This window comes from Meles meles, chromosome 1 (assembly GCF_922984935.1).
Source record: "Meles meles chromosome 1, mMelMel3.1 paternal haplotype, whole genome shotgun sequence".
NCBI classification, from domain to species: domain Eukaryota; kingdom Metazoa; phylum Chordata; class Mammalia; order Carnivora; family Mustelidae; genus Meles; species Meles meles.
In genome coordinates, this window is record NC_060066.1 from 154,714,060 (window position 1) to 154,732,244 (window position 18,185).

The 18,185-nt window shown below is 36.8% G+C and overlaps 1 protein-coding gene across 1 annotated transcript in view; it reads right to left on the reverse strand.

Annotated features, from left to right (window-relative positions):
• The window catches only part of TNNI3K (TNNI3 interacting kinase), a 314,566-nt gene that overhangs the window by 252,134 nt on the left and 44,247 nt on the right, over positions 1–18,185 (reverse strand). The gene's annotated exons all lie outside the window — the stretch shown is intronic.

Sequence of the window (18,185 nt, forward strand, 5' to 3'; positions counted from 1 at the left end):
TAGAAAAGGATATACCCAATAAATTCTAAGCAAGAAAGGTTGATACTGCTATATTTTTATGAGAAAAATTGACTTCATGGGTAAAGTAAAGCATTTCTGGAGATAAAGAAGGTTAATTTGCTGTAATTAAAGGATTGATTTCCCTTGGAAACTGTAATCATGTTATACTTGTGCATATTTAGTATCAAAATATATTAGGAAAAATGTACAGAATTAAAACAAGAAGCAGATCTATAGTCATGGTAGATTTTCAACACATAGTTGATAACATAAGCCAAAAGAACCCCCAGAGAGGTATATAAAAGATATGAAGAACCAAACACTTGATCCAATTGGCACATACACCATACATTAACAAACAATAGCGGAATGCATATTCATTTCAAGAACACACAGAACTTTCACAAAATTGATCATATACTGGCCCATATAACAACACTCCGTACATTTCAAATACTGGGAAACAATGACAACGTTCTCTGAGCACAGTGTGAATTAACTTTAAAATCAATAAGAAAGGGTAAATAAAAAATACTAAATTTATAAAGTTGGAAACCTACTTCTAAATAACTTGTGGGGGAGGAGTCAAGATGGCAGAGAAGTAGCAGGCTGAGACAACATCAGGTAGCAGGAGATTAGCTAGGTAGCTTATCAAACCATTCCGAACACCTAAAAATCCAACAGGAGATCGAAGAAAAGAAGAACAACAATTCTAGAAACAGAAAATCGACCACTTTCTGAAAGGTAGGACTGGCGGCAAAGTGAATCCAAAGCTCCAGGAAGATAGACCACAAGGTAGGGGCCGGCTCCCGGCAAGTGGTGGAGCAAGGGAGCACAAAATCAGGACTTTTAAAAGTCTGTTCCACGGAGGGACAATGCTCCAGAGGCTAAACCGGGGTGAAGCCCATGCAGGGATGTGGCCCCAGGTTCCACAGGTCACAGAAGGATGGGGGTGTCTGAGTGTCGCAGAGCTCACAGGTATTAGAGTGAGGAAGTTGGCTGCAGAGACAGAGCCGAGGAGTGAGCTCTCAAATCGGGGTTACCTTGAACAGTAATCAGTGACACAGGCCACTGCTCTGTGAATGGGGTTCCCACAAGACCAGGGAGCCCCTCAGGAAGAGCTCAGGGATATGCGGGGTTCAGAGACTCCAGGAGGAGCTGTGTGCCAGAGACAGAGACGCTTGGTCACAAGTTGGGTGAGCTCAGAGTGCAGCTGGAGGCCAGGGAGACGGGAGTGATTGAGGGCTTTTCTCTAAGGGCGCACTGAGGAGTGGGGCCCCGAGCTCTTGGCTCCTCCGGGCTGGAGATTGGGAGGCTGCCATTTTCATTCCCATCCTCTGGAACTCTACAGAAAGCGTTCAGGGAACAAAAGCTCCTGAAAACGAACCCAAGCGGATTACTTAGCCTGACCCCAGGTAAGTACGGTGCAATTCCTCCTGGGGCAAAGACACTTGAGAATCACTACAACAGGCCCCTCTATCAGAAGATCAAAAAGAAATCCAGCCAAGACCAAGTTCACATACCAAGAAGAACAGCGGAATTCCAGAGGAGAAATCAAAGCATGGAATTCATGGCTTTCTCCCCATGAACCTCTAGTCTTACAAAGTTAATTAATTTTTTTTAAATTCTATTTTTTTCTCTTCTGCCAATTTTTTTTTAACTTTTACCCTTTCCTCTTTTAACATTTTTAACTAGATTATCTTAACAATACTGTTCATTAAAAAAAAAATCTTTTTTGAAACTTCATTACTATAGTCATATTTTATCCTTCATTGTATCTAACTTTATTTTTTGTATACAAATAGGGTATTTTCTTCTAAAAAATTTGGAGTACAACTTCTTCTAATAGATCAAAATACACCCTAAATCTAGCACCGGGCTTGTTCTAGTCTCCAGCCCATGCAAATTCTCTCCACTTTCTCTTTTTTTGCTCTCCCAACCAACTTACCTTATCAACTCCTTTTTTAAAAATTACAAAAATTTTTTTTCATCCTTATAGTCATATTCCAGCCCTTCACTGTGTTTACCCTTATATATGCTTTTCATTCTTTGAAATTTTGGGAGGTAGTCTCTTCTAAGAGACCAAAATACTCCCAAAATTAAGTGGGTGACCCTGTTCTAGTCCCCAGTCTAATATATATATATATATATATATATATTTTCTTTTTTATATTTTTTCTGTATTTGTTTTCTTCTTATACATATACATATATATAATTCTTTTTTATGTTTTTTCTTAATTTGTTTTCTTTTTTTAATTTTTTTCCTCAACTACTTTTTACCCTCTTCCCCCCCCCCCATATTTGAGGTCTCATCTGATTTGGTTAAAGCACATTTTACTGGGGTCTTTGCCACCCTTTCAGTATTTTATTTGCTCCTTCCTATATTCTTATCTGGACAAAATGACAAGACAGAAAAACTCACCACAAAAAAAAAAAAAAAGAACCAGAGGCAGTACCAAAGGCTAGGGACCTAATCAATACGAACATTGGTATATGTCAGATCTAGAGTTCAGAATGATGATTCTCAAGGTTCTAGCCAGGATTGAAAAAGGTATGGTAGATATTAGAGAAATCCTGTCTGGAGAAATAAAAGCCCTTTCTGGAGAAATAAAAGAACTAAAATCTAACCAAGTTGAAATTAAAAAAGCTATTAATGAGGGGCACCTGGGTGGCTCAGTGGGTTAAGCTGCTGCCTTCAGTTCAGGTCATGATCTCAGGGTCCTGGGATTGAGTCCCACATCGGGCTCTCTGCTTGGCGGGGAGCCCGCTTCCCTCTCTCTCTCTCTCTCTGCCTGCCTCTCTGACTACTTGTGGTCTCTCTCTCTCTGTCAAATAAAGAAATGAAATCTAAAAAAAAGGCTTTCCTTTAAAAAAAAAGCTATTAATGAGGTGCAATAAAAAATGGAGGCTCTTACTGTTAGGATAAATGAGGCAGAAGAAAGAATTAGTGATATGGAAGACCAAATGACAGAGAATAAAGAAGCTGAGCAAAAGAGAGACAAACAACTACTGGACCACGAAGGGAGAATTTGAGAGATAAGTGATACCATAAGACAAAAAACATTAGAATAATTGGGATTCCAGAAGAAGGAGAGAGGGGGGTGAGCAGAAGGTATATTGGAGAGAATTATTGTAGAGAATTTCCCTAATATGGCAAAGGGAACAAGCATCAAAATCCAGGAGGTGCAGAGAACCCCCTTCAAAATCAATAAGAATAGGTCCACACCCTGTCACCTAATAGTAAAATTTACAAGTCTTAGCGACAAAGAGAAAATCCTGAAAGCAGCTCGGGACAAGAAGTCTGTAACATACAATGATAAAAATATTAGACTGGCAGCAGACTTATCCTCAGAGACCTAGCAGGCCAGAAAAAACCGGCATGATATATTCAGAGCATTAAATGAGGAAAACATGCAGCCATGAATACTGTATCCAGCTAGGCTATCACTGAAAATATGAGAGATAAAAAGCTTCCAGGACAAACAAAAACTGAAAGAATTTGCAAACACCAAACCAGCTCTACAGGAAATATTGAAAAGGGTCCTCTAAGCAAGGAAAGGCCCTAAAAGTCATAGATCAGAAAGGAACAGACACAATATACAGTAACATTCACCTTATAGGCAATACAATGGCACTAAATTCATATCTCTCAATAGTTACCCTGAATGTAAATGGGCTAAATGCCCCAATCAAAAGACACAGGGTATCAGAATGGATAAACAAAACAAAACAAACAAACAAACAAACAAAAAATCAATATGCTGCCTACAAGAAACTCATTTTAGACCCGAAGACACCTCCAGATTTAAAGTGTGGAGGTGGAAAACAATTTACATTGCTAATGGACATCAGAAGAAAACTGGGGTGGCTATTCTTATACCACATCAATTAGATTTTAAGCCAAAGACTATAATAAGAGATGAGGAAGGACACTATATCATACTCAAAGGGTCTGTCCAACAAGAAGATCTAACAATTTTAAATATCTATGCCCCTAACATGGGAGCAGCCAACTATATAAACCAATTAATAACAAAATCAAAGAAACACATTGACAATAATACAATAATGGTAGGGGACTTAAACACTCCCCTCACTGAAATGGACAGATCATCCAAGCAAAAGATCAATGAGGAAATAAAGGCCTTAAATGACACACTGGACCAGATGAACATGACAGATATATTCAGAACATTCCATCCCAGGGCAACAGAATACACATTCTTCTCTAGTGCACATGGAACATTCTCCAGAATAGATCACATCCTGGGTCACAAATCCGGTCTCAACCAGTACCAAATATGGAGGGATCATTCCCTGCATATTTTCAGATCACAATGCTCTGAAGCTAGAACTCAATCACAAGAGGAAAGTTGGAAAGAAGTCAAATACATGGAGGTTAAAGAGCATCCTACTAAAGAATGAGTGGGTCAACCAGGAAATTAAGGAAGAATTGAAAAAATTCATGGAAACAAATGAAATGTGAACACAACTGTTCAAAATCTGTGGGACACAGCAAAGGCAGTCCTGAGAGGAAAGTATATAGCCATACAAGCCTTTCTAAAGAAACAAGAAAGGTCTCAAGTACACAACCTAACCCTACACCTAAAGGAGCTAGGAAAAGAACAGTAAAGAAAGCCTAGCCCTAGCAGGAGAAGAGAAATAATAAAGATCAGAGCAGAAAACAATGAAAGAGAAACTGAGAGAAGAGTAGAACAAATCAACAAAACTAGGAGCTGATTCTTTGAAAGAATTAATAAGATTGATAAACCCCTGGCCAGACTTACCAAAAAGAAAAAAGAAAGAACCCAAGTAAATAAAATCATGAATGAAAGAGGAGAGATCATAACCAACACCAAAGAAATAAAAACAATGATAAGAACATACTATAAGCAACTCTACGCCAACAAATTTGACAACCTGGAAGAAATGGATGCATTCCTAGAGACATATAAACTACCACAACTGAACCAGGAAGAAATAGAAAACCTGAACAGACCCATAACCAGTAAGGAGATTGAAGCAGTCATCAAAAATCTGCAAAAAAGAAAAAAAAAAAAAAAAGAAGAAGAGCTCACGTCCAGATGGCTTCCCGGGGAAATTCTACCAAACATTTAAAGAAGAATTATTTCCTATTCTTCTGAAACTGTTCCAAAAAATAGAAATGGAAGGAAAACTTCCAAACTCATTTTATGAGGCCAACATCACCTTGTTCCCAAAACCAGACAAGGATCCCATCAAAAACGAGAACTACAGGGGCACCTGGGTGACTCAGTGGTTAAGCCGCTGCCTTCGGCTCAGGTCATGATCTCAGGGTCCTGGGATCCAGCCCCGCATTGGGCTCTCCACTCAGCAGGGAGCCTGCTTCCTTCCCCTCTCTCTGCCTGCCTCTCTGCCTACTTGTGATCTCTCTCTGTCAAATAAATAAAAAATCTTTAAAAAAAAAAAAGAGAACTACAGACCAATATCCTTGATGAACACAGACGCAAAAATTCTCACCAAAATACTAGCCAAGAGGATCCAACAGTACAATAAAAGGATTATTCACCATGACCAAGTGGGATTTATTCCAGGGCTGCAAGGTTAGTTCAACATCTGCAAATCAATGTGATACAATACATTAATACAAAAAAGAACAAGAACCATATGATACTTTCAATAGATGATGAAAAAGCATTTGACAAAGTACAGCATCCCTTCCTGATCAAAACTCTTCAAAGTGTAGGGATAGAGGGCACATACCTCAATATAATCAAAGCCATCTATGAAAAACCCACTGCAAATATCATTCTCAATGGAGAAAAACTGAAAGCTTTTCCGCTAAGGTCAGGAACATGGCAGGGATGTCTGTTATCACCACTGCTATTCAACATAGTACTAGAAGTCCTAGCCTCAGCAATCAGACAACAAAAAGAAATGAAAGGCATCCAAATTGAAAAACAAGAAGTCAAACTATCACTCTTTGCAGATGATATGATGCTATATGAGGAAAACCCAAAAGTCTCCACTCCAAATCTGCTAGAACTTGTACAGGAATTCAGTAATGTGTCAGGATATAAAATCAATGTACAGAAATAAGTTGCATTTCTTTACACCAACAACAAAACAGAAGAAAGAGAAATTAAGGAGTCAATCCCATTTAAAATTGCACCCAAAACCATATGATACCTAGGAATAAACCTAACGAAAGAGGCAAAGAATCTATACTCAGAAAACTATAAAGTAGTCATGAAAGAAATTGAGGAAGACACAAAGAATTGAAAAAGCGTTCCATGCTCATGGATTGTAAGAACAAATATTGTGAAAATGTCTATGCTACCTAAAGCAATCTATACATTTAATGCAATTCCTATCAAAATACCATCCATTTTTTTCAAAGAAATGGAACAAATAATCCTAAAATTTATATGGAACCAGAAAAGACCTTGAATAGCCAAAGCAATATTGAAAAAGAAAGCCAAAGTTGATGGCATCACAATTCCGGACTTCAAGCTTTATTACAATGCTGTCATCATCAAGATGATGGTACTGGCACAAAAATAGACACATAAACCAATGGAACAGAATAGAGAGCCCAGAAATAGAGCCTCAACTCTATGGTCAAGTAATCTTTGACAAAACAGGAAAGAATGTCCAATGGAAAAAAGACAGTCTCTTCAACAAATGGTGTTGGGAAAATTGGACAGTCACATGCAGAAGAATGAAACAGGACCATTTCCTTAAACCACACACGAAAATAGACGCAAAATGGATGAAGGACCTCAATGTGAGACAGGAATCCGTCAAAATCCTTGAGGAGAATACAGGCAGCAACCTCTTCAACTTCAGCTGCAGCAACTTCTTCCCAGAAACATCACCAAAGGCAAGGGAAGCAAGGGCAAAAATGAACTATTGGGATTTCACCAAGATCAAAAGTTTTTGCACAGCATAGGAAACGGTCAACAAAACTGAAAGACAACTGGCACAATGGGAGAAGATATTTGCAAACAACATATCAGATAAAGGACTAGTATCCAAAATCTATAAATAACTTATCAAACTCAACACCCAATGCACAAATGATCCAATCAAGAAATGGGTAGAAGACATGAACAGATATTCTGCAAAGAAGACATCCAGATGGCCAACAGACACATGAAAAAATGCTCCACATCACTCAGCATCAGGGAAATACGAATCAAAACCACAATGAGATACCACCACACATCAGTCGGAAAGGCTAAAATTAACAAGTCAGGAAATGACAGATGCTGGCAAGGATGCAGAGAAAGGGGAAGCCTCCTACACTGTTGGTGGGAATGGAAGCTGGTGCAACCACTCTGTAAAACAGCATGGAGGTTCTCCAAAAAGTTGAAAATAGAGCTACCTTACGACCCAGCAAGTGCACTACTGGGTATTTACCCTAAAGATACAAACGTAGTGATCCAAAGGGCACGTGCACCAGAATGTTTAGAGCAGCAATGTCCACAATAGCCAAACTATGGAAAGAACCTAGATGTCCATCAACAGATGAATGGATAAAGAAGATGTGGTATATATATACAATGGAATACTATGCAGCCATCAAAAGAAATGAAATCTTGCCATTTGCAACGATATGGATGGAACTAGAGGGTATTACGCTTAGCGAAATAAGTCAGTCAGAGAAAGACAACTATCATATGATCTTCCTGATACGAGGAAGTGGAGATGCAACGTGGGGGCTTTGAGGGGTAGGAAAAAAATAAATGGAACAAGATGGGATCAGGAGGGAGACAAACCATAAGAGACTCTTAATGTCACAAAACAAACTGAGGGGGGTTGGGGGTGGGGGGTAGGGAGAGGGTGGTGGGGTTATGGACATTGGGGAGGGTATGTGCTATGGTGAGTGCTGTGAAGTGTATAAACCTGGCAATTCACAGACCTGTACCCCTGGGCTAATAATACATTATATGTTAATTAAAAAATAATTAATAAAAAGGTAGATACATGGCTTAGCTCATTAATTTTTAGCCTTTTTTTCCTAATCAGTTGCAAATGACATGATGATGATAGCTTTGAATTGCAACTTGCATTAATTTCCTAATTAAGTCTATATATTTCAAAGTTCTATTTTGGCTATATTGTTCAAGCTTCTATATGTAATGTTTTGTTAATATTCTGTTCAAACTACTTTCTTATTTGTACTCTGAATTCTTTTCGGACCCACAAGTTATCTTTTATTTATTTATTTAATTTTTAAATTTTTTATTATTAGCCCCAGGGGTTTAGGTCTGTGAATCGCCAGGTTTACACACTTCACAGCACTCACCATAGCACATACTCTCCCCAATGTCCATAACCCCACTACCCTCTCCCTACCCCCCTCCTCAAACCCCCCTCAGTTTGTTTCTTTCTCCGATTGACTTATTTCACTAAGCATAATTAAGCCATGTATCCACCTAAAACACAGAGTTTTCATCATTATTTTGACAGCAGTACATCAAAGGTAAACTTATTTACTTATTTATTTATTTTAGAAAGAGTGAGTGAGTATGTGCACATGTGCACTGGGGGAGGAGAGGAGCAAAGGAGAGGGACAGTCCCCACAGAGCATGGGGCCCAACATGGTGCTGATCCCATGACCCTGAGACCGTGACCTAAGCTGAGATCAAGAGCTAGTTGTTCAACCAACTGAGCCACACAGGCACCCCACCAAAGGTAAATTTATTATTCACATACTGGTACTGGGTTTGTTCAATTACAAATTTTATCTAAACTCTCATTTGAATTTAGATTAAAAAAAATAAAGATGTTCACATTAGAAAAACAAACTCTCATTTAAAAGATTTGGTGACCCATGATCCCAGGGTCCTGGGATCAAGTCCCAAATAGGGCTCCTTGCTCAGTGGAAAGCCTGTTTCTCCCTCTGCCTGCCATCACCCCTGTGTGTGCTCTCTCTCTGACAAATAAATAAATAAATAAATATCTTTAAAAATCAATCAATTAATAATAAACAAATAATTTGGTTTTCTAAATTAGACACAATCTCAACAATTCCACAAGTTCCAGTGAGGGTTCAGACTTGGTCTCTTGTCAAAAAGAAGAAAGTGTAGAATGGCAAAGTATCTCAAGCAAAGAATGCATCCCATAAGTCTCTGTAACTCCATACTAGTATATTAATATGAGGGAGTGCCTAAAGAGTGTTTAATTAGCTGAAAATTACTAAATTTGCCTGATTCACAGGAGATTCTCACTTTCCTGGGGATACCCAGAAAAGCTAGAAGCAACTACTTAATAGAAACAATAAGACATCACTAAAATAATTCTAAGGCTTTTACTATAATATATTATAATTCCACAACTTATTTTCAACGATTTACATTATCACAATTGCTAATGGGAGTACCAACATCTAAACCAGGTCACGTTCATTATTGGAACAACACATTTCCACTCTTCTTGCATCAGCAATGTGAAAGTTGTACATTCAGTTTGGCAACCAATTAGGCGAAAAGATATAAAATCAAGTTGGAGAGGGATTAGACATATAGTAATTCTCTAAGTATAAGTTTACTGGGGAAAATAGCAGATATAAATAATCTGAAGATCTTTATTTATCTTGACAGTTCATAAATGGCTCACAAACTATCAGTGCTGAGGCTGCGTAATAGCACAGGACTGTGAGTCAGTAACTGATTTTATGCCAGAAAGCACAATTCACATGTGAGATTGGAGACAACACTACTGATTAGAATGGAGATTAGGAAAATTCAGCCAAGTCATAGAGAGAGACATGCAGATCTAAAACACTAATGATTCTCCCTTATGGGTATGTTGGACTTCTTTTTTGTGGAGTAGAATAAATTTAAACTCTGTTACTCTCTTTTGATGGGGTCAAACCTTATTAGATCGAGTCAAAATTCCTCCTTTATATTTTAAATGGGAGGGCACTTATTGTGATGAGCACAGGGTGATGTATGGAAGTGCTGAATCACTGAGTTGTACACTTGAAACTACTATTATACTGTATGTTAACTAACTGCAATATAAATAAAAACTTAAAAAATAAAAAACTTAAAAAAAATCCACAAATACATGGTAGATGCTGGGAGAAGAAAATGAAAGTTCTAGCTTAAATGAAGCTCTATTTGACTATTTAAATTTTTTGTTTTAACTTAAAATAATAAAGATAATATTAACATATAAAAATAAATAAATAAATGAAAACTTAAAAAGATGCATTGAAAGGGCAGAGAGAAAATTTTAAAAACAAAACAATCATTATTTTTGCTTACATAGGCTGTATACTTACTTCATTTTATAGATTTTATTAGAGAAATTTGTAGGAAGCTATTCATGAAAATTGCTTGTGATATTGTAAGCTACTTTCCTTATTAAAGGTATCATTATAATCTCTCATGCATTTACTAAGAGGAGAAATCATTTTCCTCATTCTGCATGATTTATAAAAGAACACTTGAATAATCATTAACTTAGTCATTCAACAAACAATTATTACAAACCTACTATATTCAAAAGCACAATACTGGAATCTGTGAGAGACATAAAGATTTTCACATGCAGTTCTTATGCTCAAGAAAAATATATAATGACATAATAAAATAAAACCATGCTTACAAAACAAGCAGTTTCAAATGCTATGAGAAAGGTATAGATAAAGTACTATTATAGATTATAATATATTATAATATATCTATCTATCTATATATGTCTATATATATCTATAATATAGATATAATATTATAGATAAAGTACTATTGGTGGTTAGAAACGTGAAAACACATCAAGCTAGAGGAATCTAGCAATTTCATGAAGGTGGCATTTCAGCTGGACTTTGAAGATGGGTGGGAGAGGCAAACTATAAAGAGACTATAGTGTGATAAAAAGCATAGGGAATATAAATGCATAATAGTTCATTACTTAGAGTGCGTGTTGTAAATGAAAAGCATGAACACTCATGGCTGAAAAGGTAGGAGAACTGAATCTCCTGCTGGATGTATTTCGGAGTCAGCAAGTTTCTTGGTCAGAGGAGTGACCAAAGCCATGTGTTAGAGAATTTGGCAAAATCTCAGGAGAATTTAGGATAAAGTAGCCTGTAAATGATTGGAAGACAGGCCTTATAAGTCAGAATGCTATTGCAGGAAGTCCAGTAGGATAATGATGGTATGAATATAGAGTAAGATAATGACAGTATGAATCACAGAATGAAGGAACATATTGACCACTACTAGTAATATCTTTGATTGCTCTGGACAAAAGATTTGCATCCATTCCCCTTTGTCTTATTTAGTTTAGATCCCCCCCCTCCCAATTTCCTGGATAGCTTAATGTATTGTTTTCAGGAGAGAATTATGAAAATGATTCTTCAACTCTTGCCAGGATCTTTCTCAGATGTGGAAATCTGCAGTAATTATGAGACAGCTCACCCCAGAACTGAGGGAGCTAGTAGCCTGCTTCAGGGCACAGAAAAAAGTAAAAAGCAGAAAGGTTAAAGATAACTTTAAGTAGTTACACTTGAATTGCATCTCAAAGCAACTCCAGAAACGTTTGTGTGACTTCCTTAATAGTTCCATGCTTTATAATGGCCATATTAGTCTGATATTCAGTTGTGAAAGAACAAGTGAAAAGAGGCAGAGTGGCCAATTACCTTCGAGGGACACCTCAGAAGAGAGATGGCTGTGACAGAGGGCAGCTGTTGAGAGCCACTCGTGGGGGCTCTAACCTCCCACTCCCCCTACTCAGACCTCAGAAAGTTTCTAAAGGTTCTTTGGAGATCCACCAAAGGGAGCCATCTGGGAGAATAGCTTACACAATGTTTAGAAAAGATAAAATACTTAAAGAGCTTTACTCCCTAAATGCCATCCCAGAATGGATCATACCTGAGAGAAAGTAGTTGGTACTCACCTCTACTTTATTACTATATTAAAGAACAGGTAGAAAGTATTGGTTTTCCCATATTTGCATATGCATTCCTAATTGAGGGAACAAGAGTAGCAATTTCCTGCCATCCTGGGTCATAGGGACTTAGAGTTTCTGAAACTCTGGGGATGTCACTTAAGCAAGCTATAGAAAGCTTGATTCATAACTCAGCCATCAAATTCCTGGTAGGGAATATGGCATTAAAAAAGATTAAGTGCACATGCATTAAAATCTATAGCTGTTTCTTATCAACTGTCACAGATACCTAACACAGAGATTATTTCTGCCTACCTGATGATACATTGCATAGCATGATTTATATATAAATATCTATCTTATCTATATCTATCTATCCTTTTTTTAAAAGAATGTAGGGAGGGGCGCCTGGGTGGCTCAGTGGGTTAAAGCCTCTGCCTTCAGCTCAGGTCATGATCCCAGGGTCCTGGGATAGAGCCCCACATTGGGCTCTCTGCTCTGCAGGGAGCCTGCTTCCTCCTCTCTTTATTTCTGCCTGCTTCTCTGCCTACTTATGATCTCTGTCTGTCAAATAAATAAATAAAATCTTTAAAAAAATAAAAAAATAAATGAATGTAGGGAGTACCTAGGATACTAGAATCAAATTCAGTGCACAGAAGGGTTGCCATAGAGAGGCAAATTCACACAAAATGCTGAATGTTTACAAAGATAATTCTCATTCAGGTTGATTTGATTAGCAATAATCTTTGAATCTAATTTCTCAGGTAATGTTTCTTTCATCATTTGCCATGGTAGCAAGCTGACGAACACTTCATTTACATTTTTATTAGCCTATAAAGCTTTTCCTGCTTATGCTCTTTTACCTCACCCCAAAAGCAGTACTTAATGTTTAATAATAGTTAATTGAACCCATGGCAAAGATTTGAGTACAAAAAAAGTGACACTCAAGGTAATGTCCTCTTGTTATCAATCTTACAATTGATACACACTTAAAGTACTGCTTCTGAAACCATAAAATTACTGATTATGATATATAGTCTATGATCTTGTCTCAGTCTCTAGACCAAAAGCCTAGGCAGTAAGAGACTGTCTCCCTACCTTTAATAAACAATATTCTGTAATACTGAGCACATTCAGTAATTAGGACATACAGCTTCTTAGTTTTGACTTCTAAGAAAACCATTCTTGAATGCCACAGGAGATGTGGTGTTTCTAAATCAGGTCTCAGTATTCCAAGACTATGTGTATAATAAAGGTTTAGTTTCAGATTTAACCATTTGATATGAAGGTATATTAAAGTTTGGCATCACAGTCTGCAAATGACTGATTCAGACCAAGTTTAGAGTTCATGCCAAAGAATGGTAATTAGAGGGACGCCTGGGTAGCTCAGTCTGTTAAGCATCTGCCTTCAGCTCAGGTCATGATCCCAGGTCCTGGGATCTGGCCCCATGTCAGCTCCCTGCTCAGCAGGGAGTCTGCTTCTCCTTCTGCTTCTCCCCTCCTACCCCCCCCCCCCCCGCCCCACTCAAGCTCTCTCTCACTCGCTCTTTCTCTCTGTCTGAAATCATTAAATAAGATCTTTTTTAAAAGGATGGTAATTAGAATACTTATCAATCATTAATGGCATTCACTAGAGTGATATTTAAACAATTATTTATAATAATGTGCCCTTAACTGGTATATTTGGCCCTTGCTGTGCTTTCTGTACTTAAATTGTAGTAGCCTGTGATGTTCATATAGGATTTGTTTCTCTCCTGCAAAATTTTGGGAGACATCAGAGATAAGGCAATGGTGCTGCACACTGTGAAATGACACAGGGTTCATTCAGAATGGAGTTCATAAGGGACTACTGTCTATTCATTAGACTGGAGGCAGATCCAATACTTTTTAGTTATAAAATTCCTGAGCACATTATCTCTTTAAGAGGGAGAGAGAGAGAGAGAGAGAGAGAGAGACCATGTTTTATAATTCTGAGCATTCACTTGTTTGTGCCTTTGGGGAGAAAACTAAAGCCATTCTAAAAGAAATAACTTAGAGAGAGTCAGAAGCTTCATGGTAAACAAAACTCTCTCCTGAAACATTCAGATGATTTAGTTAAGAACGAACTGGAACAACATCAATTGCATTTCCTTGAAATCAGAAATAAATTCCAAAATAACTGGGAAGCATTTCTGAAGCAGTGTTTGGATAAGTGTTTACAATCTGAAAAAAGGATAAGGTAGGATAGAATAAATTCAGCTATAAAAATAATACTCTCACCTGCACAAAGTGTATATGAAACTGACTTTCTGTGAGAAATAAAACACTCCACAGTCCCTATACATTATACATTGTGTCATCCCAGACATGCTTTTCTGCTTGCTATTCAAACAGTTGTCTACAGCTACAGATAATTGATTTGTCTCCTGATAACTTTAGAAACTACTGCATGAAACACCAAAGTGTAGCAGCTTTTACAAGTTATTTGACTAAGCATAAAGTGTTTTACACTTTGGGGATGTGCGTGTATGTGTATGTGTATGTGTGTGTGTGGTATGCCCACATACATGCATTATACATCCATGGGTTCTTGTGCCCATACACTAAGGACCATATAAAGTTATTCTTGAATTAATTAATGTTGCTTAAATTGTATATGTAACAATGTCTGGGCTTTAGATAGTAAGATACTCAGTTTATGCTTTGTTTTCTGAATATATTTTCTGTGTCTTATGGCTGTAAGCCTGTTTTAGCAACACATACAAGAGTCAAGAGGGAATAATTGTTCTTTTATTTACAAGACTACATATTTGAGTAGGTTTGAGTCCTACTCATCTCATTTATTTATTGTCTGAATGGTCCTGTGGGAGTCATTTAATTTCTTTAATCCTTAGTTTCTTCATTGATAAACTAAGTTTAATGGTAGCCATCTAACAGAAGAGCCAAATAACAAATGCACATGAATAATCAAGCACTACCAAATGTTAGCTAATATTTTTCATTTTCATGGTTGAGGGAGCGAGCATATGACGTATGTGTCTCCTGGATGCAAAGGGGAGAAAAGGGTTTAACGCATTTTTGTAGTTTGCTAACAGGATCTTGGGACTTGTATAAAGCAGAATATGCACATGTATTTTTTTTTTTGATGGATAAATCGGGGAGAAGTAGTAAGACCCAGGACAAGCACTATTTGCTTCCTTTTCAAAGCACAGTAAGCCCAAGTCTGAGTCTCAAATTGCAATCACCGTGTCTAGGAATCTACAGCACATGTTCTCTTCTATTATTGAAGGAGACAGCTGCCTAGTCAATGTAAATTTTATTGTAAAATTATTTAATAGAATTCACAATTATGGGAGGACAAACACACTTGAGACACTAATGGAGGTTCTGAATTTTATATGTGTAGACAAAGAGGGCTGTCAGACTTAGCATCAGTTATTGTTGCACAGAGACAGGTGGGCGATAAAAGAAAGTGACTACTAATGAAAGGGAACTTTCACGGATCCACTGCCACCATCTCTGCTAACCAAGAATGAAAAATAGGAGTGAAATAAGCATCGAAATTTTCAGTATAATAAGTAAAAACTGTATGTATTTTATCCCATCGTACTCATTGTCCTTTCTACACCATTTGATATCCAGGATCCTTTATCTACTGACATTCTCTCTACTCCTAATTACTATGATAGTACAGTCTCCTTGTTTTCCTCACACCACTATAACCAATGCTCCTTTGTCCTTCAGTGGTTATTCAGTAATTCCGCAAGTCTCTATGGATAGAGGCATAGTGCTTCGCTATCTATTAGACCCAATTTATAACTTTCGGTTATCCTGGTTTCAAATATAACCTCTTCACATATAATTTTCAAATACTTACACTAAACCTCAATTTCTCTATTGAATGCTAGTTGTGTATTTTGTTATGTTGTATTTTAATTAATTGTGTGTTGTGCTGTGTTTTAATCATAAATGATTAAGGAATATTTCCACTTGAAAATTTGGATGTTGTCAGTAGATCAACATGTTGGAGCAAATTGATTTCTCCTCCAAATTGATTCCTTTACCCAATCTTTTATCTCTGTCTGTTTAATCATTATATCATCACTCTGGAATCCATACCAAACACTTTGTTCAAAGAAATCCTCTTCAATATGTTATTTATCAAATCTCCAGTCATTATCTTGTTCAAAAAGTCTCAATGGCTTGTGATTTCCTGTTGGGAAAAAAATCCTATTGGCTGTAAGTGTCTTTGAAGAGGAGGAATTTCTGTCTTCTATTTATCTCTTTATCTACCACACCATCTAGGCATGTGTGTTATAAAACATACACAATAATTGTTTATTGTGTATTGTGAATTAAACTCCTTGGACTTATATTCTCAGTTTCCTTAGTCTGGTCATTCCTAATATCCAAATTAACTTGTAGGGACTCTTCACAATCTGTTCATCTAACGTTATTTTCACTCTCCTCTAAATGTGTTCAACTCATTCTCCTGACCATTTCTGGACATGAGTCCTCTTTTCTCTGTCCAGTTCTCACTACTCTTTAAAGTTAAGTCCAACTTCAAAACATCTCTCATAAATCCTTCCCCAGCTCTTTCAGTCCATGTTGATCTCTATTACCAGTGAATTCTTAACACTTTTTATTTTGTGTTGTCATTTCTTGCTATGTAATTATCACATTTCTAATTGTTCCTAATTTCCAAACTCACTCTGATCTTTGACTCTTTCCCCTTCTGTCCTTCCTATTTTACTTTTGAATTGTTCATTATTTTTCCTGTGTATTAATTTTGTGTGTCCAGCTACACTATAATGCCTTAGAAGGAAAAAGTATGTCATATTTTCTTATATCATTCCCATATTATAGCACTATGCTATAGAAAAGGTAGAGGTTCAAAAATATTTATTAAATGAATAAATGAATATTGGGGAAAGAAAATATATTAAAAATGAGTATTTATTGCAATTAATAGCTTTGGAAAAATAATTCAAAGAAAAAAATTCTGCATTTGAATATGATGCTTGCAGGTTTTTTGAATATCCTTTTCTTTTATTATCTGATTTGTGCCTTAATTAGTCCATTAGATAAGAAGGGAATAAAGGTTAATGTATAGACACTTGCTTTATGCACCAGCAGTGATTGACAATAAAAGTCACTAAAAGTTTACAACAGCTAAAAAGGAAGTTGGAGAATCCATGAAGAAAGGCAAGACAAGATTAGCAACCTATCTGGAATGATTTTGGTAAAGTTTGCCCTAAGGCTGGTAGAATTATATTTCCTTTCACACCATGATTTACAAAGAAAGAAAATAGCTATTTGAATAGGAGATGAAGAGGCCAAGCTCTTAACCACCTCGCTTTTGAAACTTGTAATTCTATCCCTCACAAATGTAATCAACTCAGCAGTAGACAAAAAGGATTCTGCCATACCACTCCCACTCCCTCAACTGTGCCAGCGTTAAGAGATTGAATGTATCCCACTGGAACTTAATGTCTACCTCAACAATTCTTCCACCCAGACTTTTTAATGTTTACCTTCCATTTACTTTATCACTAGCCTCAGTTGTTCTCTTTTTTGGAAAACACTGGTATTTAGGTGATTCTAATGAAATTTCCCCTCTTATACGTAACACAGATTCACTTATATTTACAGTGAATCTCACCAAAAACATCTATTTTGGGGGAGAAATAAGAGCTAGTAAGAGGTGGAAATGTCAGCATGAAGGAAATTATTTTGCTCTCAATGAGATATGTTAATATTTATTGAATGTAAGAGCCCTTTACAGTGATGCTGTTAAGGAAGGTGGATCACACCCATTTTATAGGTTTTATGTATGATTTTATATGTAGCTCTGCTTGCTCACAGTTGGCGTAAATGTGTGTGTGTTAGCGAAGAAAGTACAATTTAACTTGTAACATGACTAAAAGGGAGAAATAGATAACTATTTAATAATAAAGATATTGTTGTTACCACAAATAATATACAGTGTGAATATCATGGGATTTTGAGTAAACTGACCAGGATTCCAGACATGGTTCTTTTCCTCACTGGCTTTACAATATGTAAAGACAATGGCTATAGAAGAGTCATGGTTTTATATCTACAAAATGGCAGTGACATTAAAAACTATTTCATGAGGATTTGTCAGTATATTAAATAAATAATACAAAGTGCTTTGTATGTATGAAATTAATATTTTAGTAATTAAATCTAAGACACGGTCCAGAGTCCTTCCCATGGTCTTAAAAACACTTTGTGATCTTGTTTGTAAACATCCACTTGACCCCATCTCCATCACTTTATCTCTAGCTCATACCACACTAATAA